At 39.7% G+C, this 14,557-nt stretch overlaps 1 long non-coding RNA gene across 1 annotated transcript in view; it reads right to left on the reverse strand.

Moving 5' to 3' along the window:
- The window catches only part of LOC125150997 (uncharacterized), a 191,599-nt gene that overhangs the window by 154,513 nt on the left and 22,529 nt on the right, over nucleotides 1-14,557 (reverse strand). The gene's annotated exons all lie outside the window — the stretch shown is intronic.

The following is a 14,557-nucleotide window of genomic DNA, read 5'->3' on the forward strand; positions in this document are numbered from 1 at the left end:
AGCTTAGTAAAAAAAAACAATTATCACAGGTCCCTATAAATATTTCCTTCTGAAATTTCAATCAAATGAGTCCTGAGGCTTGGACACTTTACTTAGATTACTTAGTAGCTCCCTTGATGTTTTCTTTGGTTGTCTCTTTAGCTTTTACACAATGCTTACAAATTTAGCACTTCATATAATTGCATTTTTTATTGTCCTTCACACAAAATCAGTATTTGCAATAATAAAATGTGAACATCTACAAGTTAAGCCTCTAGTCCTTAAATAAAGAATAACAGAGACTTAGGAAGAGAACTCTCTCTTCTCAGAACACTTATTGTACTTATTGTCAGGATACTCAGGTGAGCACTTGGATATACAGAGATGGGCTTCATTTCAAATTGTTTCTTGGGTATGAATCTTATCTCAACTATGACACAAACCTTCTGAAAGCAGCAATCTCCTTAAACCCTGCACCTGAGCACTGCCTCCCTAGGGATATTCCCAGTGTAGTTGCTCAATAAATGCTGATCCAACAATTGATGTCTGGGCTTCTGACTTAGAGTTCGGTATTTTATATCATTTCCAGAAATTCCTACAGGATAGTGAAAAATCATCACATTCCTCCTTCCAACATCAATTACTTAATAGACTCTCAAGTTTAGTAGAGAATAAAATATTATAGGGAAGATTTTATAAGCTGTAATCAATTGTTTAGGAGGGTACTAACCCTCAGAAAAGAAAACCACGCAACATATTCCTATAGGAAGGTAACTCTGGAAGCTAAATTGTGACAAGGGTTTTTTGTTTTGTTTTGTTTTTTGGGTTTTTTTGTTTTGTTGTGGTTTTTGGTTTTTGGGGTTTTTTTGGTGGAGGGAGGAGGAAATGGATAACTTTAGTCCAGTGGTGGCTGGGGGTGGGGGGTGCATAGATCGGTCACTCTGTATTGAACCTGAGTATTTCTTATTTCAGTTGACAACATTCACATCTTTGAGCTTCTCATTTAGACTTTGATAAAATCAACTTGCAGAGGCAGATGGCAGGCTGTTATTTTTAATTCACAAGCCATGTTAAATGTATGCCATATGTTATAGAACTTTTCAGGCTCAGCCTTTTGAGTGCTACCACAATAAACTCACCAACTTACAGAAAAGGAAATCTGACAGGAAGAATTATGCACTTGCGGGTTACATTTTTGAAAACTGAAGTCAGTTACTTGTCTCTTTGCCTGATTTAAGGAGGGGGTGGGTGGGGAAGAAAAAACTCACAGCAAAATGAGAAGCCACGCATTGAAATGGTAATATCTGTGTAAAAAAGAAATGGGATTAGGGGGTTTGATTGTTGCTCTCTACTCAGAGTGATATGTCACATCAACAGTATGACACCTCCAAAGAACATACGAGACAGCCCGTTATAACCCAGAAAGGGACTGAAACATGAGTTCTAGTTTGTATTCTGCTAATGATCTTGAGGAGGGGACTCATCTCTCAGAGGCTTAGTAGTTCGTATGTCAAAAAAAAAAAAAGCTGAATTAGATAGTCTCTAAATCACAACCTGTTTGCATGGTTACTCATGGTCAATCACCGCCATCTTTATAAGGACCATATTATAGAAAATCGCTCCTTTTTGGAAAAATTCTTCAGTTGTCAAGACTCTAAATTTCATAGGCCTTCCACCAACTGCCTTAATGAAGGTCAACACAGTTGTTAAACATTTTGTGGAGTTACTCTTATGAAATCTGCCTATTTCTTCCTCTTTATGTCTGAGATGATCTCTGTCATCTCTGAGACACTATATTGTAACAGAGATATATTGTAACTAATATCTGAGACACTATATTGTAACAGAGATACAAGGAAAGATTTTGGCCACATGCCTCTGTCCATCTGGGCACAAGTCAGTTCCTAACGACATGATTCTAGGAACCTGTCTAGGATTTGGGGGAATTCAAGGATCACTATTCAATGATGAGAAAGTTTGTGTCTCCTTGTTGCAAGATTCAATGTGAATACTAATATTCATACCAACTTGCCTATAAAAAGAGTTTTTATAAACTTCTAAATTTTCTCTTTTTCTAAATGCAAATGCTTTCTGCTCCATGAGCAAGAGGTAAGAGGGGAATGTCAGATGACATCAGAAATATCTGAACTAGCCCACTGAGCATCTAGGGGGTAGAGAAGGAAGAACGCCTTGTACGAGAAACACAAAAGGTGGCTATGACTTTCAGAAAATAATTTACAAACCTCTTCCTTTCTCCTCACAGGTTCCTTATCTTTTCAGTGTTCTGTTCTTACCCTGGGAACCCGGAAGATGACAACCATGTTGAGCAGGAGGCACAGGAGGTAAGTCAGGGTTAGTCAGGTGTGTCTTAAGCAGAGTGGATGCAGGTACGAAAGTGCCTAATGCTGAGATCTGAGACTCTTTCAGAAAGCACTTATTTGTTTGAATTAAGTTGTGATTAAGGTAGAGATTGCATAAGAAATGCGCCCCTTCTCAAAACTCAGAGTCACCTTTGTGTAACACTCGGGATCTTTTCTCACCGTAACCTCCTGATTTCTACTCCAACCTTGTGTGCTAAGATAGCAGCTCCCAGAGATGGCTTGCTTGCTCCTACCTGCTTTCGCTTTGCCACCACAAACAGCACCGAAGGAGAGCATTCCTTTGCTCTCACATCTCTGCCCATACACACATTGTCCACAGCTCTCCTTCCCTTTCACATTTGCATACTCACACATACAGGGCTGTGTTAGGCATCCGGTGTTACTGTTACCATTGTTCCTTGGTGTACGAAATGCACTTACCTAGCTACACCACTTTCAAACATACCTCTTTTTATATGTTTGTCTTTCCCACTGTCTGAACCTGAACTCCTTGAAAGCAGGAGCTATGTCCTCTGTATCTTTATTTCCCCAACATCTAGCTAGACCTACCACATAGCAAGGACACAAAGAGATGCTTACCAAGTGAAAACGATGAATGGAACTGCAATAAACATCTTATCTAGTTAGGTGGAGAATGAACAGTCTCAGTTTCTAGGTCATTTACGCATTCAGTCATTCATTAGAGAACAGTTTCACTAATTGTGTTTTGGAAGAGGTTGATAACATCAGAACGCACTGTTTACTATACAGAGTTTGCTGTTTGTGTATAGATGTGTGTGCGTGCATGTTAATCCACCCATGTATACTTAGAATGAAATTAACTATTAAACTGGAAATTATTCATTTCACAGTGTTGGTTTAATCATTCCCACTAATCTCTCTGTTGCCTTCAAAGTTTCTGGAACATTTTTATATATAGATATCTGGTCAAAGTGTGCTGCAGTGCCAACTGTAGTTGAGATTTAAGAGTCCAGAATAGACGGACCAGATGGGCAGCTTCCCTCACAGCAGAGTTTCCCAAAGTGCATTGAGCAGAACACTTGTTTCATGGGGTGTTAAATGGGATGTTACTAGGTGTTATGAGAAAAGGAACAGAGACAGAGATAAAAGAGAGAGAGGGATTTATATATATGCACGCATGTGTGTATAATACATATATAATTAATTGAAAATAAACAGAAATTACACGTATAATATCTAGCATTTCTCAGATTTATTTATTCATGAAATTTTACAGTTTGAAAACATTTTCAGGAACGACTGCCCTAAAGAACCTCAGGGAATCGTTGGATTATTAAATGGTAACTAGGGGGCATACTTCTGTCTGATTGTGATACTCCCTGCCTGATTGTGCCACATTTGATGAATTCATCGTTTTATGGATCTGGCATATTTGGGAGAGCTGAGCCTGTCCTGAATTCTGGGATACATGTGTAACTTTTCTGGATTTGATTTGACATCTGGCTTTTGACCACAGTACTGATTGATTCCATTCGTCTTCTCGGTCTCCATACTTCCCTACTCTTTATCAGGTAGTATCTGACTAGGAAATCGGAAATGTCTCAAGATATTTCAAGCGGAGAAAACTTAATTCGGGGACTTGATTAAAAGGCTTTGGAAAGTCTTAGAAAGCAAATAGAAGTAGAAGGAAACTGAAAAAAAATTAGGGGGGGTCGTTTGTTTACTTTATTATTATTTTTCAAATTAATGTTTATTTTTGAGGGGGGGGGAGGGGCAGAGAGAGAAGGAGACACAGAATTGGAAGCAGGCTCCAGGTTCCGAGCTGTCAGCACAGAGCCTTATGCGGGGCTTGGACCCACGAACCGTGAGCTCAGGACCTGAGCTGAAGTCAGACGCTTAACCGACTGAGCCAGCCAGGTGCCCCTGTTTGTTTGTTTAAATTCAAGAACTCAGGATCTAAAGCTGCTAAATGATCCTAGGCTGGAGCGACCCTGCCCTCCATCTTGAGTTGCCGGAGGGGCTGCCACTGCCTCTGCTGGAAATGGGACCCCACTGAGCATCACTGAATTGGACTCATCCGGGAGGCTGGACTCCCACTGACAGTGTTGAAACTGCCATTGTCACTGCTAGAGCCCACAGTCACCTAGAGGTACTCTCGGTTGCCCATGGGGGGTGCTGCCTTTGCTGGAGAGTTGGCTAGAAGAAGGAAAGAAAATGGCATCTCCCTTCTCCCTAATTTCACATCTACTACTATTTGCTTTCCGTGGACAGACCCATCAGAAACTCAACTGGCAAAGGGGTTTTAGAGATGTGGCATGCAGGCTTTCAGTCAGAGGCATGCATGCCAGAGATTACAGAAAGGCAGGGATGGAGATGAACCATGGACACTGTGCACCGCCCACTTCTTTGGGCTCTTGACATCCAGAACCGCCTTTCCATTCATACCGAAGTTTTTACACAAGAACGAGAAGCAAGGAACCTCTACTCTACTTGACAGATACACTATCACTTTTACAAACGGACACCCTAACTTTCAGCATTGGTAAAATTCTTAGAGTTTATAAAATTATCTGCTACATGGGCCCTCTGTGTAAAAGCCTCTGCTGACTTACATTTGCCTTTTTATGTAGTTTACATTCACATCCTAAGGTTCATCATGGTAATCATTTCCGTACAAATTTTCTCTACTTCCCAGGTCTTGCCTATTCTCTTTGACACAACTCAACCCTACGTGAGCTCCCACACTAATTCTGTCTATGCCTGCTCCCTTTGCAGGTAAGTCTTACTAGAGAAGAATCATGTAAAGTAGCTGACTTGTATTAGAATAAATTAAAATCAGCAGCCTTAAGTGAGCATTCAGTATTGCCCAGGACTTCTCTCCAAAGCTCTTCCTCTACTACGTTCAATGATTATTTCAAAATCTCTGCTCCCTTCCTCACATTCATTCAATCATCTTGGGAAGAAAAGAAACCCATCAGCTATAAGTTCTGTTGTCTTCCCCCATCCCCCACCTCAAAGTCTTAGATGAATCTACATCTTTACCTAATTCCCCTTCCATCCCTCTGCCACAAAGAAGAAAGCATCCTTCCTCCTCTTTAAGGCTAATGGCTTCTAGAACCCACCATCTCTGTTTCTCAAGATCTCTGCTTCAAAAAATTCACACCACTATTTCAATCTCTGCCTCTGCATGATCCCCATCACCAGATAAACCTGATATAAAATCACAAAATCAAGCAAAACAACCCTCCATTATGGAGTCTTTCATTACCTTTTAGCTACTTTCTCTGGTACACTGTACAAGTTGCCTAACTGTACTTCCTCTGTTTCCTCATTTTCGTGTTACTCTTCTGTGGATCCCACCTTGGTTTCTGTTACCAACACCCTCTTGAGACTCTTATGCCAAGTACCCAGTGAACTCCATTTAAGGAAATTCAGAAGACAGACGCTTTCATGTTCCTCTTACCTGGCACCGTTGCCTACTTCCTTCATCTTGAAATTTATTCTTTTTTTGTTGTTTGCTTCCCAATATAGCTTCTCTCTGAAAAAGCACTTCTGTATGCTGATGATCGAGGATGTTTTCTTTCTCTATACTCTTTTCCTAAATGGTTTTATTCGTTCCCAAGGCTCTTGATGTCTCCAAAATCCCCATGTCCAGCCAAGAGCAAGCCTCTGAGCTCTAATACATAACCAAGTTCTTCACAACTCCATTTAAATGTCTCTCAGGCATCTCAAACTAATAATCTCTAAAACTCAGTCCATGGCTTTCTCTTCTAAATCTATTTCTTTCACAGCCTTCCCCCTCTCAGAAAATGACCCTACCAACTTGCAAAAACAGACATTTGAGATTCATCCTTATTTATTCCTTTTTTATCTTCTTCATTCATTTCACCAGTACGAGCTGTGAATTCCACACAAACCCATTTCTCTCCATTTTCATTGTTACTCAACTTAGCCAAGTTTCCATCACCTCCCAAATAGATTAAAAGCCACCCTCTTACCCTGCTCTACCAAGCAGTACATGATACAACCTTGATATATCTCTCTGACTTTACTCTTCTCATTTACTGCCTCTCAGCACCCTGGGATGCCTTTTGGTTCCTCAAATACATCAGCCTCTTCTCTGTTTTAGGATCCTTTGTCCTTCTGTCTTTTCTTCCTGGAGCTCTCTTCCTCTGATACTTTAAATGCTTCTATTTACTTGTCCTTCTTATCTGGTCAATGATGTTTCCTCATTGTTTTACTTAGCTTCTACCAGTACCCTCTTACAGTATTCATTTTATTTTCATCTTCACACCCATTTTAATTTGTGATTATGTGATTTTGGCTTTATTGGTTGATTGCATCACTTTCTACGTTGTAAGCAGCACAGGGCAAGAACTTTGTCAATTCCATTTAATGACAATAAGTCCAGTACCTGGCACATAATAGATATTTAACAACATTTGCTGGAAGAATGAAAGCATGAAGATATCTAAATGGAATTGTAGGTAGATCTTAGTAAAGTTGTGTGATTGTTTGAATTTCCATCTGTCGAGCTCTAACAAGAAGCCTGGATAGAAAATTGTTTGGTTTCGAAGATTAAATAGAAGAAAATAAGATTTTTCCACCAAGATTTGGACATTCATCATCTGTGACCAATATCAATCTTGTCCCCACAGAAAAAGTTGTTTTTTAGCCCAATGATGAACAGACTTTGAAGTTAATTGCACCCGAGGATATAGTACCATGAAACTGTTGGCAAGAGTCTAATAGGATTACTAGTTTTTCTTAAAATGTGTTAGCTTTTGCATGTAGCTCATTTACATTCACAGAATTCTGGGTTTTGCATCACTCTGTTTTATAACAGAGGGCTGAAATGTTTGATATTATTGAAAGTATTGGGGAGAAACCAAGACAAACTCTACTTTGAATTGTCTGTCTCTTTTCTCATGAAGTGGAAATTGAATAGAGGTAAGGATGCTTGAGGGGTAACAAAAATATATTATTCTCCTTGGCCTGCAATTCTAGGGGCTGGGCAGAGGTTGGATACTGTGCTTCTGTTAACATGAGGAGATAAAGAACTATATGAAAACTTCTCCTTGCTTTATTCTATCAAAGCTTCTTCAGTTTCCATGGAAATAAGAGCAGAAAGACCACTGACATGCAGCCATAGACAGTGAGTTTTCCCTGACATGCTTTGGCTGCTTCTAGATAAGAGCTCGTAAATCAACTACAAATTTAAAGTTTATTTAGCTTTTAGAATTTTGCCCATTTTTTATTTTTATTTTTTTAATGGTGCAGCTTTCCCAGGATCATTAAGAATACAGAAATAGGGTGGCGCAGTCGGTTAAGCGTCCGACTTCAGCCAGGTCACGATCTCGCGGTCCAGGAGTTCGAGCCCCGCGTCAGGCTCTGGGCTGATGGCTCAGAGCCTGGAGCCTGTTTCTGATTCTGTGTCTCCCTCTCTCTCTGCCCCTCCCCCGTTCATGCTCTGTCTCTCTCTGTCCCCCAAAAAATAAATAAACGTTGAAAAAAAATTTAAGAATACAGAAATAGGAAATAAAAGATGAGGAACAAAAATTATGCAAGAAGATATCTCCATGGCTTTAATTTGAGTACACTTGTCTGGGGCTTTTGAGGACCATGAGGAAAGGGTGAAGAATTTTAGAGATTTACTCACATTTTGCATCTCTTTTTTTTTTTTAATTTTTTTTTTCAACGTTTATTTATTTTTGGGACAGAGAGAGACAGGGCATGAACGGGGGAGGGGCAGAGAGAGAGGGAGACACAGAATCAGAAACAGGCTCCAGGCTCTGAGCCATCAGCCCAGAGCCTGACACGGGGCTTGAACTCCCAGACCGCGAGATCGTGACCTGGCTGAAGTCGGACGCTTAACCGACTGCGCCACCCAGGCGCCCCTCATCTCTTTTAAGAGTGATGGGAAGCACTCTTACCATCACCCCCATTTCTCCCTAGAAGACAGAATGAATGGCAGTTTTAATTATTAAAAGGAAAAAAGGACCAAATTTTGGAGAACTCAGTGGTGTTGCACAAAGAAAGAATGAGTGGAGAATAGGCAGAGAAATGCCCCTGGAGGTACAAGCACCATGAGGTCCACTGAGCTCTCCATTATTTATTGCATTTATTATTTAAATCACAGCTTTTATACTTTCTCTTGAGAGTCTCTGCAAAATGTGAGCCTGAAAACTCTAAAAGGTACCCATTCAGAGGAAATGGGACCTGGTTTTCAAATGATCAGAGTATTGCTTATCTCTTACTAATTTTTTTTCTCATTTTTTTCTGTTTCCTTAATTGAGGTTCATCATTGACCCCTGGAATTGAAGATCATTGCATTTTGCCCTTGTGGATGAAGCTTTGATAATTATTAAATTATAGCCAACTAGGAATGTTTGGAGACTATGTTAACTATTTAAAACATCACATTTTTCATTTCAATTACAAATAATTTTGAGTCCCTTCTTTTCCACAGTCCTGTGTTGAATACACAATTTGAGTCAGTGCATAAATGCAGACCACAAGTTATCTGTACTAATATAGTCAAAATTTGGCTCTAAGTTTCTTAGCATTCATAGGAATGGTGTTACCGGTATTAAAAGACAAAAGTCCTAAGTAGCAAAGAATGTCAGTTGTTCAGAAGAAGTTGAAGTTTCTTTGGTACTGGGAACTCAGATAGATGTCTCCGAGGGACTTTTACACAAAGTAGACATTCAAATAGAGATAAATATATCTGTAATATCTTCTATACAATATAGCTAGCAGTGAGTTTTGTACGCTGAATCTTATAAATCCTTCAATACATTTTGGCCACATCAAGCTAGAGTAAGATTGAGTAACTGCAAATACATGGAGACCAAAGGATGTAGTCCAAGGAATACTTTGGATTGATCTAACAATTAAAATATACAATACTTAGGGAAGTGTGTCGGATCTCAGAAGCACTATGATATAATACCAGAAAAAAAAAAAAGTAAGTTTTTCCTATTCTACTAGAAGTCCAGGGGAAGATGCACTACATTTTTAGCCTTTATTTGGCAACATTAACTCCTCGTTGTTTGCGAAATTAACAAAATAAAAGCCTTTTTATTGTAAAATTAGTTTATAATTGTCTTATTTAAAAAGAAAACAAGTAGAAACATCAGTAGAAAGATCCTTTTCTGGCTCCAATGGCTATGCATTTCAAAACACACACACACACACACACACACACACACACACACACACACACACACACAAAGCCAAACAAAGAATTGCTGATTGATGCTAAGCTGAATATTTTATTTTTAGATTATAATTGAAGGAATTTGATTTACAATTTAAACAAGTGATATTTTTATAAAAGAAAAGAATTTTTTTTCTCCTATGTATTTTTGGTAAAGGACAGAATTCCCTTGAGGAATGAAATATAGCAGGAGATCCATCCATTTTTCTCTTGCATAATGGAAACATATTCTAGTCTCTATAAATCTCACACGTCCCTTAAAAATCATGAACGTAAGCTGACTCTATTATAATACTTGAAGAAATCAACTAGAGGAAAGGTCTTTGGAGAAGTTTTGTTGAAAGGTGCTGGGCTTCCATGGAGGTATGTGTACTCCATCTATCTTAACTTGGATTGTGATATACCATCTTAGGTTTTATTGAGGCTTTGTTCACTGGATCAAAATACAGTTGGGCAAATATAAAATTTTTTACCTTTAGTGTATGTTAAAGATTTCCTCCCACCTTTGAACATCACAACATAGCTGGGATTTTCCACCTTACCCAACTTTAGTAAAAAAACCAGTATAAGTGACACACCATGAGGTTTTGGTTGTCTCAAAGTGTCATTATAGCAAGGCAATCCAGATATATCTAAACCCTCCTTTGTCAATGCTGCCTCTGCTGTGAGACTTACAAGGTAGTTGTACATATAAGGTTTAATGTGAGTGGGAATCAAAGGGTCATTCTGTCAAAACTTTTCATTGAGCGTATACTTTATGCCAGACACTTTCCCAGGTGCTACTGCAGTGAGCAAAAGTGACAGATATGCCTTGTTTGAGAGGTTACAATCTAGTAAGCAAGTCACTAAAACATGGAATACATCAGATTGACTTAAAACAGTAATAGCAACAATCTAGAATATTTCTTGCATTTCTTATTCCAAAGCAGATCTCTGTCTTAGAACTGGCTTAAAGTATGTGGCTTAGGTTTACCCTTTATCCTTACTTTCATTATACCCCCAGCTTGCACCGTGCTCACAGTGATGATTGCATTCTACCCCCAGCACGTGAGGGAGGAAAAGCAGGCTGGTTTTACAGCAGTGATCTTGCCCAGTACTGAACAGGCCCTAGAACATCATAATTGGGCCAACTGAGTTTTCAGTTCCTTCTTGGGATAGGACTGGTGTATTGGAGAGGAAGAGACCCCTGAGGTAGAAGCCAAGCAGGGAGAGCAAGCCCCTACCCCCATCCTTTCCCTGTTACACAAGAACCCATGCACCGTGGTTCTCATGCAACGGCTTCTTATCCATGTAACAAAAGAATACCTCCTGTTTTCACTGCCCTCCCCAACAAACACAGAACTAGTAACTGGAGTCTAGTAGTGTTCATTGGATTCATTCTCTGGAAATGTAACTGATGGAAGCGTGAATGCCCACTGTCTGGGATAGTTTGTCTATGTTCTACATCAAGAAAACCTCCCTTCAGCGCATTTTCATAGTTGGGGTTTCTCTTTTTAATTAAAAAATTTTTTTAAACATTTATTCATTTTTGAGAGTGACAGAGACAGAGTGTGAGCAGGGGAGGGGCAGAGAGAGAGAGAGAGAGAGAGAGAGAGAGAGAGAGAGAGACGCAGAATCTGAAGCAGGCTCCAGGCTCTGAGCTGTCAGCACAGAGCCTGACATGGGGCTTGAACTCACGGACGGCGAGATCATGACCTGAGCTGAAGTCAGACACATAACTGAGTGAGCCACCCAGGAGCCCCTCTCTTTTTAATTTGTATAGTCAATTTATTTTGCTTAAATATGGAGAAATGAAAATATGGTTTTCATCCCTCTAGGATTACAGCCCTATAGTCACGTAAAACTTTTGTGGTGTACGTGGCAATCATTTTAGGAATACGTAATTTCTCCTAAATTGGCTGCTCCTGGTGCACTCATTCAGAAGGCACTAACTCATTCACAAAGATGATCAGTAGAAGCCAAATCAAATAGGCAGCCGATTTGCCGGGTCTAGTAAAGGTAAGCTGTGTTAGGAATCCTCTCTCTCTCTCTCTCTCTCTCTCTCTCTGTCTGTCTCTCTCTCTTCCTCCCTCCCTCCCTCTCTCTTGCTTTCTTGTTCTTTAGCTCTCTTACTCTCTCATTAATTTAGTTTTCAGGGCTGCTGCAGCAGGTGGGGGATTTTATTATTTTCATCTCATTAATCACTTGTGAGTTGCTGAGGAGAGCTCTATTAATACCTGGTCAAAAGACAGGATAATCCATAACATCTTCTAGCAGAAGCAAAGCCAGCTGTGGCCAGTGTGTACATAACCAGGCTGAAGTAATTTATGCAAAGTAATATGATGCATCTCTAAAGGAAACCTGCTTGCTCAAATCAGAAGAGAGATGATTACTGTAACTCTCCCTTGCACGACTGGCCCTCTGCTAACATGATCAAAGTTAGTTTTGCTCTCAGAATATTTCTGGGTCTTCTCTCCTTTCTTACTGCTCTGGCACTACAGGATCCTAAGAGTTCTCCAGAACCCTGCTCTACCCTGCCTCTACCCCACTAAGTGCTCTCTCCAATTTTTCATTCTTATTTATTTTTAAGTATCATCGCTACCACAAATTTCACTGTGACTACATTTTTAGTTAAGATGTTGGAATTTGATGGCGAAATCGTATTAGTTTACTTGAAACTCCTGAAAACCAATATGGGCTGCTGCTCCTCAACTGTTTCATCACCAAAACCTTCCATGACTCTCACAAAAAGTTCCATGTGTTGAGCGTCAACTAATACATTTTATCGTTTTCTTTTAAATTGCAGACATAATATAACTGCTACACAGATTATCTGATGCAGGAGATCAACACACTGAGCTGATGAAATTTCAGCCAAAAGCAAAGGATCCTGTCATTCTAATTTTTATAAACTTCTCAGCGGGGGAATAGAACAGACACACTCGATCTTTCTGAGTATTGAAAATAGCTTGGGGATCCTCGTGAGTTGCCCCATGGATCTCTAGAATAGATGCAGCTCTTAGCTGAGGTGGCCTAGGCTTCCCATTTCCCACAGAATCAAACGTGTGGTTCTAACAGTGAAGAGCTTTCGTTTTGAGAAGTTCGACAAATGATGTGTATTGTTACTAAAGGGACTGTGACTGAGATCTTAAGTAAAGAGACTCGTAAGGATTAAGGTTTAAGGTTGGATTCAAGTGAGTAGAGTAGCTGGAAGCCAGTTAGATCAAGTTCCAGGGCTATACATTCATTTAAAAAAATTAAATTTTTTTCACTAAACCGAAATTTACTAGATTCGGTGTGCTTCAACTTTGGTGTGCCATAGACTACTGTGGCAGCCTGATGAAGGCCCGTGAATTCGCAGCACCACTGTGATTTTGCTCTGCAGAGGCATGATCGAAAGAAATTAGTGTTTAGTGAAAATAAGGATACAATTTTTCCCCCATCTAAATATCTGGACTCCTTTTTTTAAAAAAAATATTTATTTATTTTTGAAGGAGAGAGAGAGACAGAGCACAACTGGGGGAGGGGCAGAGAGAGAGAAGGAGACACAGAATCTGAAGCAGGCTCCAGGCTCCCAGCTGTCAGAACAGAGCCTGATGTGGGGCTCGAACCCACGAACTGTGAGATCGTGACCTGAGTCAAAGTTGGATGCTTAACCAACTGAGCCACCCAGGCACCCCTAAATATCTGAACTCCTTAAATTCTATCTTGGATTAAGGACACCTGCACGTATAATCCATTTTTTTTTTCATTTTATTAAGTTACTGAGGTATAGTGAAGATTGGGTACAGATTAAGTTGCATATAGAAAGATAATGCTTTTTTTCAGCCGTTTTCAGCTACAAAATCCACCCCATTATTTCAGAACAAGAGACACACAGAGGCAGGTCTCTAATGCTTCTCTGCCTTTACAGGCCTGGTTTCCACTCTGTATTTCGACTTCTTTCGGAGCTGCCTGATTTGGACGTCTTTATTCTTTCCATAGTTAATATACAGTCACTGTCCCTCAGACCTGGTCCTCAATAATGACTTCTTTGTTAAAAAAAAAAAAATATCTTCACTTTGTGATCTCAGTTTTCCTCTCACTTCCCCGCGTGCTGACATTCAGTCTGTCTCCTGGCCACCTACTATCACTCTCCCTCCCATGAATGGCCCATCTCCAGCTCCACAGAGGAATGTGGACAAATGAGAAGAGAATGTGTTAATTAGGGGAACTAGAAGCTTAATGAAAATTTGACACAGTACTTTGCCGTTTGCAATGACTTTCTTTTTGGCAGACAGAGTTACGCAGCGAATAATTTTAACTGTATTATGAGTTGATGCAATTTACAATACCATGTTTGCTTATATTTTGGAATGCAATAGAGAGTCCCTAATGTAGTTCAGGTCATCATCCCCATTTAAATTTCTGCAGTGGCTCCTAATAACTAGGATATAGCAACAGACCAAAGTCTAGCACCCTGAAGTGATCTGGCTCCATGTTGCATTTAGTTGACAGATAATATACAAGTCAGTCTGTTTACTTATGAGACAACAGACCTTTCATTCTCCTTGATGAATCAAATTTACTCCCTTACACATATTCTATGTGTCTCTCTAAGCTTTCCAAAATTTTATTTAGGAGGAAACATACACATATTAGTTGATTACATTGGATTTATAACTAACTTGGTTTAGGTGGTAGAACCTCCATAATAGAGAGGTATTTGCAACACACTTTGTAATTGGATCATAACCTTCCTCATTATTTAGATGCACAGTGACCAAACCAATGATGATAAATGCCCTATTATACTCCAGGCTTATCTGCCCAAATTTGCGTGAGAATGATAAATGAAAGCATATAGAGAGGGGGGACGTGATGGACCTGGAAACTACACCATGGGAACAATGGTTGAGGAAACTGGGGTATTCATCTTGGAACAGGACAGTAACATTTAAGGGTCAGAATAACTGTCTTGAGTAAATAGGCTTTAATCTTGAAGGAGCCACTTAAGGACTCCTTTGAACTATATTGCTGGTATATCTCAGTAGAGGTA

The sequence above is a fragment of the Prionailurus viverrinus genome, chromosome D4 (assembly GCF_022837055.1).
Source record: "Prionailurus viverrinus isolate Anna chromosome D4, UM_Priviv_1.0, whole genome shotgun sequence".
Taxonomy (NCBI): domain Eukaryota; kingdom Metazoa; phylum Chordata; class Mammalia; order Carnivora; family Felidae; genus Prionailurus; species Prionailurus viverrinus.